The sequence below is a fragment of the Syngnathus scovelli genome, chromosome 5 (assembly GCF_024217435.2).
Source record: "Syngnathus scovelli strain Florida chromosome 5, RoL_Ssco_1.2, whole genome shotgun sequence".
Lineage (NCBI taxonomy): Eukaryota > Metazoa > Chordata > Actinopteri > Syngnathiformes > Syngnathidae > Syngnathus > Syngnathus scovelli.
Window position 1 is genome coordinate 5,473,214 of NC_090851.1, and position 15,146 is coordinate 5,488,359.

At 41.9% G+C, this 15,146-nt stretch overlaps 1 protein-coding gene across 24 annotated transcripts in view; it reads right to left on the minus strand.

Moving 5' to 3' along the window:
* Positions 1 to 9,204, minus strand: part of LOC125968467 (receptor-type tyrosine-protein phosphatase delta) — a 117,096-nt gene extending 107,892 nt beyond the window's left edge. For all 24 annotated transcript variants that reach the window (XM_049719569.1, XM_049719566.1, XM_049719567.1 and 21 more), the window contains exons 1-2: positions 9,087 to 9,204; positions 8,849 to 8,957 (exon numbers count right to left, since the gene is read on the minus strand). The gene's annotated coding sequence lies outside the window, so the exon portion shown is untranslated. The remainder of the gene's footprint in view (positions 1 to 8,848; positions 8,958 to 9,086) is intronic.
* Between the last annotated feature and the right edge of the window lie 5,942 nt (positions 9,205 to 15,146).

Below are 15,146 nucleotides of genomic sequence, written 5' to 3' on the forward strand. Positions count from 1 at the left end.
CGCTGGGGAAAAGGAGAAGGTACAGGTGGGTTGGCTGCAATGTGGAAACTCTCCTCTAGGTGCGGCTAATTTGAACAGTCTCGCAACAGACAATTTTTTTTCTTTCAAAAGTTTGTCTTTGTTTTGTTTGCATTCATAGTCATTTACTCAAGTATGAATAAAGTACATTTATTGTATTCTCTTCTGGGTGACACGGTGGATGGATAGGTTGACAATCCGTGATCTGGACCAAATACAATCATGGCACCTTCATTAAAATACTTTGTGTGAGTCTTATAAAATATACAACGGAATAAGGACAAGGCAGCATGATTCATCTTGTGACATTAAGTATAAGGACTCCACTCAGAGGTCGGCTTGAGTAGGTAGAGTGTGTACGGCCTGGAATGACGGGGCTGAGATGTTATTAGACTAGTATATTTTTGCGCTCTGGGAAATCGAAAGAGTCAGGAGGGCGCAAGAGGTAGACAGGTAGATGCTCTGGGGAAAGGGCTTAGTGAGCAATGAGCAATGAGAAGCGAAAGAAAGACAATTAATTCACACGGGACTTGGATGGACTTAAAGCCTGGGTAGGAAGAAAAAAAAAAAAACCCAGACAGTCCCAGGAAGACGCAGAGTCATGCAAAAGCGAGGCTTGTGCAGTGACATCACACCATCTTACTCTCTTGTGTGCAATGTGAATAGAATTAAGAGAGAACAATGCGCCATCGACTCAAGTGGTACTCTTGTCTTCTAACACATTGTTGTGGAACTGTACCACTACCAAATGAGTCGGTAGCGTCATGTGAGTTTATGCCTCATCAAACGTGCATCTTGTGTGGATGTGCACATAACCAAGGCTCGGGTTCTTAATCACACCCATCTGAGTGCGAGGAGCTTTCATGTCGTCTCTCTCTTTCTCTCTCTCTCAAAGACATACATCTACACAAAGCATCCCCCTCATGCCTTCTGTTCTAAATTTACACCTAACATGAGAACAGGGGAATGGGGGAGGAGGTAAGGTAAGGCGGAGGTAGAAAGGCGAGGTAAGGAAGGACGGGTGGAGAGGGAAAAACCGGCAGCGTAGGCCAGAAGATGGTGGGTGGTGGCGTCAGGGGACGGGCGGAGGAAAAGTGCAGCAGGAAGAAGCACACCAGACGGGGCAAGGAGTGCCAGTGGGGACGAGGAAGAGCCCAATTTATGAAGAGAGGAGCCAAATTTGATTTAAGTAGATCTATATGGGGGAGAGAAATGTGTGTTTGGAGGAGGTTGGGGGAGATTCAGATGGAGGAGGCGGAAGGACAGCGGTATATTAGTCAAGGTGTCCAGTCTACGTATTGCCTGCTGTGCAATACCTCCCCTCTGATTTACTCTGCCGAGTGACTGATGAGCGTGAGGACGAGAAGGAGGGATGCGGAGATGAGGAGAGGAGGGAGGTCTCGCAAGGAGCGTTTAGGCCAAATTAACGGCGCCTCATAAATTAGACTAACAGCCCGAGTGGAGGGGCTGTAAAATGTGTGCCAAGATGTGTTCACATGTGCATGTACGTATGTGAATGATGACATGTCAAGAGAGGAGCCATTCGGGCCGGCACCAACAGATTACTGTCTTGATAAAGTAGAAATATCGAATCTCTCGGTGGCGCAAACACAATCTCGCTGTGATTGCTGCACGTAGCTGAGTGTGTTCGGCCGCGGTATAAACGAAAACAGCGGGGACGCCCAACACACTCGAGATGTGGAATGTCACTTGCCATGTATTTTATTTCAGCCATATGTTACCACAATATTTCTCCCAAAGCTGATTTTACATCCAGTGTTAATGTTGACCTTCATATATTCTTTACTTACATCTCTCAATTTTATGTATCATTTGTTTTTATTGGAGTTGATGGATAATTTACTGAAACATCCAAACTATAAATAGCTACCGGAATTTCCGGACTACTATAAGGCGCGCCTGAATAAAATCCGAACCAGTTAAAATTCACGGAAAATTTGTTCATATATAAGCCGGACTGGACTATAAACTGGAGGTGTTTTAAATGATCCTGATTTCTATTATTTGTATTACCAAAACAAATCCTCTTACAAATATCATAAAAGTTATAAAAAAAAAAAAACGCAAGGTTTAGAGCACAGGTGTCAAACTCAAGGCCCAGGGGCCAGATACGGCCCGCCACATCATTGTCTGTGGCCCGCAAAGACAAATTGTGCATCAAATTTATGTCATTACTAAAATTGCAAATTGTCTTCACTTTAAGAAATCACCTTTTTAAAATATTTGAAAAGATTCCACTAGTCTGATATGAAAATAAACTATTTGTCAGTTTGTTTTGTAGCTTATACGATATATAATATGAGGCATAATGGCCCTCCGAAGGAAACTGTGACTACAAAGCGCCCCACGACAAAAATGAGCTTGACACCCCTGGTTTAGGGTTAAATAAAAAATGGGTGTCTTTCTACGTAAATATCGCCCATTGCAGCAAAAGTGAGCCCCTTTGCCTTGAAACTTTGAATATTAGGAAGAAAACACTTATGAAGAAAAACATTCAAACCCACTACGGCAGTTTTAATCAGTCATCTGAACTTTAATGAGACACTTGAGCTCATACCGTGCTGATTATGATTTTGGCACTGCTGTGCCACCAGGGAAACGGAAGTTGGCGTGCACATGTACCATCTTTTTGACGGGCCTTACGAAATCACTGAAAATATTGACTTAATAAAATAAATAATACAAACCCCTTGATGGATGGATTAATCAGCTATCGGGATTTTATACTGCCAAATATCGGAATCTGCATCTGCCTAATTAAAAAATCCATATACTAGGTCAGTCTCTAGTTTGAAGTACGTCGGTCACATGTTCATACTTAACATACTGATTTTTTCTCACATCTGTCAGCGAGGAGAAAGCAAAGCTAACATTTCAAAGGTCTCTTAAAAGCTGCCTTGAAGCTGACTTAAAGAAGGGACTCATGATTTGTTCACAACATTCCAGATGGTTAATTTCCCTAACAACTTTGTGGGTAAGCCAACTGATAGAAACTGTTTGAAAAAGGGCAGGTTCTTCCGAAAAAACAAACAAACAAAAAAACACTCCAAGCATTCTCCAAAGTAACATAACACTTGAAGTGTAGCCAAAGAAAAGGATGATAACATGTTTTCCATGAGGAAACGCCTTCGCTGCTGTTCTATTTTTTTTTTTTCTTTAATGAATTAACGTTCACCTATGATAAAACCTCTGCGATGGAAACTTCCAAATTAATCTCGAGGGTCTCTCACTTGCAGTGCTTTCAAACCACATCCACCACCGCTTTCGACACAAAGGGCTCAGATTGGTTCTGAATCACATCAACGTTTGTCAAAGTCATATAAGTACAGTTCAAGCACCTTACATACATTACGGCACAATTAACTTCCGTAGCTCCTCTCCTCATGAGGACTTCCACTTGCTTCACAGAAGGTCAGATCCAAGCACATTTCACCATTATATGCAATCACTTTAATTACACAGAACCCAGAGTTCAAAATTGGTGAACTATGCTAGAGACTTGAAAGCTCAGGTATGTATTAAAGGTTAAAGGCAAAAAGAATGATACAATTTTAATATTATTTCAAATTTTATGTTTATCTCTCCATTATGGAGTTAAATTCCAAAAAACCTTACAATAAACAAGACCAGCATTTAGGTAAATTTAAAACTGTGACCCCAAGTCTTTGCCTTCACCAATCCAGAAAGGGTCCCTAACTATACAAATCCAAAATCCTTCCTTCTATACAATATTTATGTTTTTATTTACGTGACAGAAAAGTGAACTCAGAATTCGGAAGTGTGTGCTGGTCACTGACTGATTGCAGCTGACTGAGTGAGATACAACAATGGCGCACACACACATACACACACAAACTAAAGCAGAGCCTCCACACACAAACACACACACACACACACACACACACACACACACTGATGTCAACACTAGAGTTGATGCTTGGAGTGATTAAAGTGGGCTCGCTTGTGAGTGTGTCACCTGGGTGCTGCTGTATCTTAAATCAGGACAGTGGGGCTCAGATTGGGTATTGACTGGCCGGCAGAAGTCTCCATCCATCACGCTGAGAAATGACGGGAGGGACCCCGCCCTGAGGTAGCCGCCATATATATTTATATATCTACACGCGCAGCCATATATATTCTCCGCAGCTGTCTGAGGTGACTGGAGGTTAGATTATGACATGAAGCGCTATGTAAATTGCAGGATAAGCAGGTAGAGGCGGGGGGGGGGGGGGTCGCTTTGTCACGACAAGTTGCTCATCTTGCCATGGAACTAAAGATAAACACACGCTGGAGAAGACAACACGGAGATGATAAACACGAGCTGACAGCTACATATGCTCGAGTGTGCAACGCTTACGGTATTAGAAAAGACTTCCGTTTGTGTTTGCGTTCTGTTTTCTCTCACTTTTAGCGACACGTACACACATGCGCTTTGTCTTGAGGGCCTGAGCAGCATCTTTTGACTGTGTGCCTAATGATAATAAATGAGCCATCATGGGTGGGAAGGGAGGCACTAAGTCATCCCCTTCATCGACAGGAGGAAGACAGGGAGCCCCAAGGTCACCCCGGCGTCAGCATCGCTCCCCTTAACGACCCCTCTCGCTCCCCCACATGCAGATACATGCACACACAAAGAACACAGGCGGCGACCACCCTGGGGAGAAACGCCGAAGCGCACCACACCGGATGTACCTTTAAGTGTGAAAATCTGACACCTCCTCATGTCTCTTGAAATCGAGGTGAAGCCTTCACTTCAATGCATTTTGGCATGGAAGCGTCTCCATAAAACTAAAGGGCGTCTAGTTGTTTCTCCTTGCCGGGGGCTGCGTGCTTCTGTGAGTTTTGAGCACTTCCCTTGCTCAAGACTTTTGAGTTTTTAGAGGTCTGAACGTGTTGCAACGACCCACCGTTTCACAGGCGGAAATAAAGAAATAACTTTTTTTTTAAATGAGGGAAAAGATGAGACAAGAGTCAACAAGCTGAATGTGTGCTGCGCACAAGCCCAAAGGGTCTCTCCATGCATAGATTTAGAAACCAAGTTGTACTTTTGCTGTCATTTTTAACTTTCATTAAGAGGGGATAAATCACTTTGAACAATCGAGTGGCAATGACGTGCTTCTTTTACCACCAATGTGATGTAAATCAGACTGTCAGTCGTCGGAAAAGCTCATGTCAAATGCGTTTTTCAGCACTTTCCTCACATGAAATGACATCACACACTTCAACCTCATCCTCAACAGTATGGTGGCTGACAATCATTTTGGGAATGATTGAAATTAATTGAGTAAAATATAGAACGTGGGTTGGATGGATGGATGGATGGATGGATGGATGGATGGATGGATGGATGGATGGATGGATGGATGGATGGATGGATGGATGGATGGATGGATGGATGGATGGATGGATGGATGGATGGATGGATGGATGGATGGATGGATGGATGGATGGATGGATGGATGGATGGATGGATGGATGGATGGATGGATGGATGGATGGATGGATGGATGGATGGATGGATGGATGGACTTTTTGACCCTAAAACAAACATTGTATTTCCAAAGAAGTCCCACAAAACATCATATTTAATGTTAGCTTTGCCACAATACGCTATATAATGTGTTTTTAATGAGCTGCTACACACACTCATGAGGAAGAAGGAAAACCACAACTAAATTCTTCCCGCCACTCAGTGCCATCCAACCGAGCAAATGTTGCTAATGCCGCACTAAAAATAAACTTTTGTGGGACAGAAGTCATATTAGAGGTGCAAACAAGGAAAACAGCGCCTTCACTTCCAACTGTGGGAATTCTTTTCACCCTCACGACGCACACGCACGCGTGTATGAAACACACACACAGGTTGAGACTGGAGCTGTAGAAAGCTCATTTGCACCACATTGAAATGCATCTCAATTAAAAGAGAAACACATCGAGGTGCCAGGGGAGGTGAGAAGAGAGAGATGTGAGAGAACGGGCGGGTGGAAAAGGGTGTGAAACAGATAGTGTGCCTGCGTCTGAGAGCAGTACGAGAAGGGGGTTAGAGCTTAACTGTACTTGCCAGGAGGATGGAGAGAGGAGAGAGAAATGAAGGTGTGTGTGTGTGGGGCTGGTATTTGTGTATTGTTAGCCCCGCCCCCCATCTCTTTTTGGGATCAATCTAATTGGAAAAAGGAGTTCGAAGGTTGACTAGTGAATCCTCACAAATATCAACCACATTGCTGGAGTTGATAAAAATGACCATCATGATTCTCATTTCAAGTCTAACCATAAGTGCGGATGAAAGTCACAGAGTTAGGGAAAAAGAACATTTCATTTCCCCTAATTTATTCGTCTTACTGACATGTATACGTCTTGCTTGCAACTTGGTACTTGGTGCTTTCCTGTTGTCAATGCACAAATCAAGGCCAGTAAAGGCACGCCTGGATGAATTTACTATGGGCGGAGTGAGGGAGTCTTGACCTTCATCCAATCAAACATTGTTGAGATGAAGTCTCCTAATGTCTTTTGTCCATAACAGGAGTACGGATGGTGTTGCTATGTGTGATGTCATAAGTATGCATCTCAAGAACAAACAACAACTGCAAGAAAGAGGGAACACACACACACGCGCACACACACAATCTGTCACACGGAGGGGGGAAAAAAACTGATTTAGCTTTGTATGCCAAGCATTCTGCATGGACTGTCATGTTCTTCAGGCTGTGATGATTCTGCCAGCCTGCCATCTTCCCAGCAACACCAAACACAAGCAGCCCATTCTTTCTTTCTTTCATGCTGTCAGTATCACAATTTGGCACTTTGCGCTTTAACCCCGTGTTTGCCTCCACCGCGTTTAAGTAACGTCACTTGGATCTTATTCATCAGCAGTTCTCGCCGTGATGTAATCAACATGCCAATCACATTAACACCATATCGGTGACATGACGTCAACGCGTCTCCGTGAAATACATCATCTCATTTTCACCCGACAGACCAAAAAAAGGGATGACGAAGGCCGACAGCTTTGACATATAATCATCAGCACAAATTTAAGCCGTGAAAGTGAACTAAGCAAAGAGTGATTGTTCTGTTAGCTTTACCCCACATGGATGGAAATCGAGTGGTCGGCACAGCGCTGGAGGCCTCCGTCATTATTGAACAAGGTCACCGTGACCACTGAGCTGCACAAAGAAACACCTGATCGCTAAATCAACAGATGAAAACTAAATAAATACAATCCTTTTTGGGATGCTGAGTGACCCCTTTTTTTTTTATAATGAAACATTTTTTTCATTGGAAATACCCAAAATAGAAATAGCGGTCCCTATTATAAAACCTTTACCTGTATATAAAATGTTTTAAGCAACACTTTAACATTCACAGATTCATAAAAGCCATAAAAGTGCATTTGTCTGGAAATTTTGTTCCAAATTTGTGGTTTCCGGAAGCCTGTCTATGAAATGTGCCACTTTCGAAAACATCTTGATACAATGGACAATTTAGAGCGAAAGAAGCCAATGGAACTGTGATTGATTCATGAAATGATTGATCAAATAGCGTATCCCCGCCTATGCCCGACTAAAACGAGCCATCCGCATAAACCTCAAGCTGGTGACAAGCATGTCACAGCCCAAGGAGCCCGTCAAGTGAACACCCTGACAGTTAAATAATAATATAAAAGAAAAACTGCTTACATGGCTTTTCCCACTTTCTGCCATACTTTTGAGTTTGCATAATCTCTCTCCTCTTTCCACTCACTTTTTCTTGCATCGAATATGTGACTGAGCAAGAGCACACACACACACACACACGTGCCCGTGCACACATGCATCATAAAACACATCAACGCACTACCCTGACCATCTCTTTCCTGTGTGTCTTTATGAGCTCTCCATCTCTGCTTGATGACTTCTACTCATGAGTCTTTAACAGGCCCCCCCCTGGCCTGACATGAACCATGAGTCGCCATTAAAGTTGAGGAAGGCCCCTCTTATTAGTGCAAACGGTGGCACATCACCAGCTAATCGGCTGTGGACAGCAAGTGTGGTTATGTGGGAGGTGAGATGCTGGCGGATGGTGTGTGGGAGAGGAATGTTTTAGCTTGGAGGAAGTGTGAGATCGCCATAATAGACAAGATTAATTGATGAACAGAAGACAAGAGCCCCTCAAAATCCGACAATGTTACACTACGTATGAAAACATGGAGTGAACAGCTGAGGTTGAAGAACAGGGGTGTCCAAACTTTTCCCACCAAGGGTCTGCCTACAGGACAATCCAAGAACTTTGACACTACTTTGCTATTCTTTACATTTGAACACGAACGTAATGCTCCAATCTCACTGAATTGATGAAATATGCTATGTTATGCTTCAATCCATATGGCTTGAGTGTAATATTTAAATTAGGACATTTTTTTCTGTCCAATTTGGCTCACAAAATTACGTGCGTGGTAATTTTCACAATATGGGATTAAAAAAAGATCGCAAACGGCCCACAGGCTGGACTTTGTACAACCATGCAGTAAAAAAAAACAAGACAATGTCATAATTTTAAAGCCAATTAACAACGGACCCTAAGAAAAACGGAACTTCCCTGAGGCACCCCAAAAATATTTCTTTCATCTCAAACACCCTCCTAATATGGAACACGAACCAGACAACACTTGACGCGCATTTGTTTGTTCACTGACAACATCAAATTGAGTCTAAGAGTTGACGGATGCATTTTATACACGTCTAACAAGCACAAACACGATCTGTCAACTACTTTTGCATAGAATACAAGCAGTCCCAAAAATATCAATAACAAAAAATTCAAGTGCGCTCACCGGAGAGTGCCAATGCGTGCACGGTGCGCGGAGAATTCCGAGGAGTTTTCAACCGTCTTTCTTCGCCCTCAAGTTGAAGACAAGCAGCGCTCCCACAGTCCCGAAGCAACTGCAAAAAGAAACGAGGAAAGGAAGGGGGAAAGGTGAGCGGAAGACATAGCGCATCCTCGCTGGTAAATTACACACAAGTACATAAAATAGGAAAGGGGGGGGGGGGGGTGCATCCATAATTACGCACGTTTAGCGTGCTAATTGACATCCGTGTGGTGAGATGGAGCAGAGAAGCTGCAAATGGACCGGGCCAGGCGGCAGCTGTCAGACTTCACTTCACACTGGAGCTGACGATGTGTACCGAGATAAGCGCACAGGAAAGGGAGGGCGAGCAGAGAGCGAGAGAGAGAGAGAGCGCGAGAGAGAGATAGGGGGGGGGGGGGGGGGGGGTGCTGAAAACATAAATCACGTAAAAGTTGCTCAGGCTGATAAAGTAAGTGGGCTGAAAATGTAAAGTAAACTATGCAGGAAAGTTATTTGGTTCTGTATTTGATGTGCAACTCAAAATATAAGTGTGACTTGATTTTTTTCTTGGGGAACTATTATTGAGTATGATAAATATAGGATGACTCTTCATCATTCAATGCAACTTGTGGGAACTGCTGAACTGAACCATTGAGGTGAAAAATAAGATAAGCCTCAACAAGGGGTGTTAAAAAAAAGAAGAATGTGAGAAGACAAAAACAAGAGTAAACAAAGTAAACTCAAACCCTTTGGTGTATTTTACTGTTTTTATTTCTTGGGCTTGGTGCAAACATAAAGACAATTGGGATGTTTTTCTCGGATTTGCTCCTTCCCAAACAAGGACTTAGAAAGGAAAACGTTCTTACGGCTGATGTGAATAAGAATATCAAGCATGATTAATATTTACAACCATTCTTCCCGACCTTGTGAACTGTAGCAAAATGTAGCCAATCTGGCCTTGGTGTGGGTTTTTCCGATATTCCGAACACATAAATACTAGGTTCATTCAAGACTCTAAATTGTAAAGGTATTTTTACATTTTTATGAATGTTACCCTAACCAACAGTCATGCCTCATATCTCCATATTTTATTAAAATTATGGATGGTGCTAGTATAACTCTAGAACAGATGATTTCAATTTGAATTGTTTACTACTGGGAAACATGTTTGGAAATATAAATAAATCAGAAACAGATTGTGTTTAATTTTAGAGGCATTCCCACTTGGCATGAGAAACAGCAAGCTGTTGAATGCCTAATATTTTGTTGGATTTTTCTACCATCGAATTAATGATTATTGTTTCGAAATACATTAACAATCTGTTATCACAAAATGCATGTCCTGCATCTCTCACATCACAAGTAGTATAAATAGTTTAGACAGGAGACATCAGTTGGAAGATAGATAGCGCATCTGAAAAAAGGTCCAAGTTCAGGGTGAGATCCAGATGTAGCTTCTTGTGACCATAGATAGAAGGAGAATATCAGCAGGAGAAAGATGAGGAGAAATCCAAACACTGGATCTTTTCATATCTCATTCCTGATTCACTTTATGTTCCACTTCGCCTCTTTATGCCTTACTCTCACTTTGTGTCCTTCTATCTTCACTGGCCGTGACCTTTTATCTGATAGGTGTCATGTGTTTTTTATACTTTACTATCGTATCAGTTTGCTCCCATTCTAGGAGTGTCTCGTTTGTTCGTGTGCACAAACGTCCACAACATCCCGCTCTCTATTTACAGACCATGTGGGATGGATTGTGTGCGTGCGCGTGCGTGCGTGTTTGTTTTGGCATGCGTGCAGTCCCTTTGTGTTCGTCCTTTACAACTAGCACAATTTCATTTATTTTTCTCCAACTTCCAAATTTCATGGTCATTTTTGCTTGCTTTGTTGTCATTTTTTGTAAGGCCACACTGATACACAGAGCTGTTTCTGTCATGTTTGTTTTTGTGTTTATGTTCACCTACAAGCATTAGCATAGAAGAACACCTGTTCTGTTCATCTGACATAAGATGCTTTCATTTCTGTCTTTTGTCTTTGGAGGTGGGACCATGAAATCTGGATTCATGTCCCACCTGAGAATTAACCGTAATCTTGATGGAATCAGTATGTCCACAAGTGAAAGACACAACCAGGGAAAGCAATGTGAAAAAGACATGTGCCCCGCTGTGCAGGAGTCAATGAGTCAACTTGATCATTTTCAGAAGTGATTAATCAATCTGCTCATTCTTACTTCTCCTTGCGAGCAGTAAGGGCAGTCAGAGGAGATGTCATTACTTGTCAGCTTTTTTTTTTCATTTTGACACTTGATGTGAGGTCTGCATCAACCCATCAGATGCTGCCAAATAGTGAGCCATTATAGCATTGGTGTCAAACGCAAGGCCCGGGGGCCAGATACGGCTCACCACATCAATCTATGTGGCCCGCGAAGACAAAGTTTGCATAGATTTTGTTTCATTACTAAAATTACAAATTGTCTTCACTTTTGAAAAATAGATATTGCTAGCAATTAGTATTACCATTCATCTTTTTAAACCGTATGAACAGTTTTTACTAGTCTCTGATTTCAAAACTAGTAGCTTACAGTGCATGTATATAGAAGACATTATCATAATGGCCTTCAGAAGAAATCTATGACTACAAAATGGCCCACAACAAAAATGAGTTTGACACTCCTGCATTAGAGCCTGCTTTTGTTTTCAGGGCTACTGTATAACGTCCTAGCTGATTGGCTACTGAGCTCAGCAATGTATCTATGAACATTGGAAAACAATTAATGTTGTAGTGAGGCCGATTCTTCTTCTCTCTGTCTTAATTATCCATCCCTTGGGCTGTCATCATTAAGGCTCGCCAGTGGAACTTGTTTGGTGCTATATTTTTAATGCTACGACAAACCAGCTCAGCAGAAAACCACAGCATATTATTCACAGTGTGCGTCTTGGCTCTGCACCATACAGTGTGGCATAGTATTATCATTTGGGCGGCCATTTTTTTTGTGGTTCCCCCCCCCGCACGCTCCTCATCATTCCGCATTTCCTTTCTGTCATCCTTCCTCTAAATTCTCGTCCTCAATAAGATATGAAGGCAAAAGTGCTTTCATTCACATTGTGTTGATGTGCTTACAAGGTCTTTATTGCGTGTGTTTGTAAGTTGGGCTGACTGTGCATTGTGCGCGTTTAAGTTGTTTGTGCGCGGCAGGAAATTCATAAAGTAGGCCATACCGACCACCCAGGGGTTTCAAGGCTCAGGGGGTACAGCGGCAACATGGCTTAAATAAGGGGGGGGGGGGGGTAAAAAGTGCTTGAAACACATAAAGAGTGGAAAAAAACAACAACACACACATGCGCAAAGACATCGCTCTCTTCTCATCGTGCATATTTTCCCAGAAGCACTTCATCACACGCACGAGATAATAAATTCTTTTTCCGGCTTGATAAACATCAACATTTCATGTACACCATGTTTGCCCAGCTTCTGCTGGTGCCCGCTCATTTTCTTCTAGCTCACGACTCGCCTCGCTGACAGGCGCAGAGCGATGAGGCCCGCACCTTCTCGCCATTGATCCATTTCAAAGTATAATGGATACGAATGGGATCGGCTCGGGTTGCCTTTAATTTGATCACAGAGGCGACAGTTACACTCACACGGTTGAACACGTCAAAGGTTGTAACTTATCTAATCCCTTTCGGGTGCTGGCTTGCAAATCATAAAGCGATGTTTGCCTTTAAATTGCAAACAATAAGAAGACATTTGTCTCTTCTTCAGAAAATAATTAAATGTCAACTTCTAACATTTCATATGATATTATGATTAAAAATGTTGATATTCATTTATGAAAAGACAAATATTGTTGTAGATAGAACAGATATTTATCAACAGACAGCACTATCCTTATATTTCTCTGCCGGTGTTCGCATTTTCCAAATTGTTCATTTCTACAACATTCCTAAAAGATCACAATGTCCCCTCACTGGCAAGCTATTTATAGAACAGCCCAAGCTAAAACATCTGTTATGAAACAGTAACTTTCTTATTCTATTGTCTTTTCATTTGAAATGTACTCTTTTGTCTGAATTGTTGTTTTGATTGGCTTGCGCTTTCCTACTTTGTGTTCTGACTTTCACAGATAAGACAAATCATTTTCTTTTTCCTTCTACACCGTGAAAAAACAAATTGCTTTGGGCACAGTTTCTGAAACCATCATTTCATTCAAATTAACAAAATCAACACAGGATATTGTACGTTATTTGTCTGGCTCTTTTTGTCCTCTGAACATACGTCGGTACTTAACTTTTATTCATTCGGCAACTGCATATAGCAGCAAAATTCAGAGACATTTATCATACTTTACGTTTTATTAAATTGTCCCGGAAGAGTGCTTATTTAGGGAACCCAATTAAATGTTGTCCGTGAACATTTTTACAAATATATTTTGCATGAACTTTAATGATCTGGCAGGTATATTCATTTATTAAATATAAATTAGTGGGAAAACATTTTTTTATCAATTTGAATTTATACCAGTTGAAGTATTTGTGGTCAAAAGATCATTTCATCTCTATATTTTTGTAAATCCATCCTGGCAGTATTTTCTCTTTGCTTCACAAGTCTGCAATAAGCAGCATTTATTTTCTGTTTTTATGTTTGTTTTTTTGAGATTATTTGCTTTTCATCGAGTGATGCCTTGCACAAATCTCTGGGTCATTACCGCAGGCAAATCTCAGAGGCAGCCATGCTGTCAGGAGACAACATAGTGCAATATGTGTATAGTTGCTCTCCAAACCCTGCCAAGTTATTAAAAAAAAAAAAAGCACTCTCTGCTTGTGCATAAATAGCAAGTGGCCAAGCACGAGTGGAGACTTCAGAGACAATGACTCATTCCACTACGCCATCTAAGAAACGAGAAGAAGAGGAGGACTGGGAGCGGATGTTCACGTGAGGCCCTTCCATGTAGTTTTGAACATTATGTATGAAAATTTGTCAATTCTCAACAGGCCTTATAATTCTACTTCTCCCTGTTTATTGATATCCCAATTAAATAAGATAAGTAGGTTCCGGGGAAGGGATGAATTGCTGAGAACTTGCCGCGGGTAGTACGAGTTGGAATAAATAAATAAATAAATAAAAACGGGAGGATAAAATGTGATACAAACACTTTCAAACAGCAGTGAATTGAAAAATAATTCACTGGGTGACCACCGGGAGCTCGCCTCTTGTTTAAGCATTAACTCAGAGTGTGGCTGCAGTTAAAGAGTGAGCTAAAAGCTGACTGTGTGACACACAAGGTATCATACAGAGGGAAGAACGAGCACGGCCATTGGCCCACTGAGATGTTCTCACCTAGTTGGAGATGAGTCACAGTTTGCAGGCGTTAATTAAGCCAATGGCTGCATAAAAAACTCAGAGAATGAGAGTAGCTGTCTGCACATTTACATTTCACACACTACATGTGTGTGTAAGTTTGTGTGTGTGTGTTAGTTGGGGGGGGGGGGGGAAGATAGGGAAAGACAGGAAAGGGTGGGAAGGAGATAAAGGGGGAATTTCCACAAGAAAGGAAGTAAAAGTGGAGATGGACTTGAAGGTTTCAAAGAGTCGAAAGAGAGGAAATGAAGAGAGAGGAATCAGGGCAGGTGGTGGGGGGGTAGCTGAAGATGGTGGGAGGTGGTGGAGTGATGCATCGCTTCATCTGCAGCTCCAGTTGTGAAGATGAGGTTCCCCGGGGATTTAAATACCGCAGACTCTTTCAACTAAAACAGCTAAACACACAATTGCCTACTAAATGGTCAGTCACACTGCTAAGAATTAATTCTAATTCATTTCTAAAGTATTTTTTACTAGATAAATACTGGAGTAGTGTAGTCAGGGTAGTCGGAGAAGCAGAAGTGTCGACTGTCTCACTTTGGTGACCCCTCCCCTACCTGTTCAAGAAGAAACTTGCTGAAACAACGTAATACTGAATTGTTGAGAATTTCTCAGTGCTTACTTTAAGTTTAAGGTCAATAACTTTTTTTAAAGGTACTGTGCCAAAAAAAAAGGAACATTCTACCTTTGGCTTGTCATGTGTATCAGGGTCAAATTCCATCAAGGTGATTTGTAACTTGCACTCGATCTTAAAACGCAGTTTCCAGAAGCACTTTAAAATCAACCTTATGATGTGTTCTCCATCAAACAGATCGGGTCATTGCTTTTTTGGGCCACGGTGTTAGCTGATCGTGAGGGGAAGGCCAATGAGGTCGTTGTGTCAATCACAAAGACGCTGTTCATGGCAGGCAGGTGGCTGTGG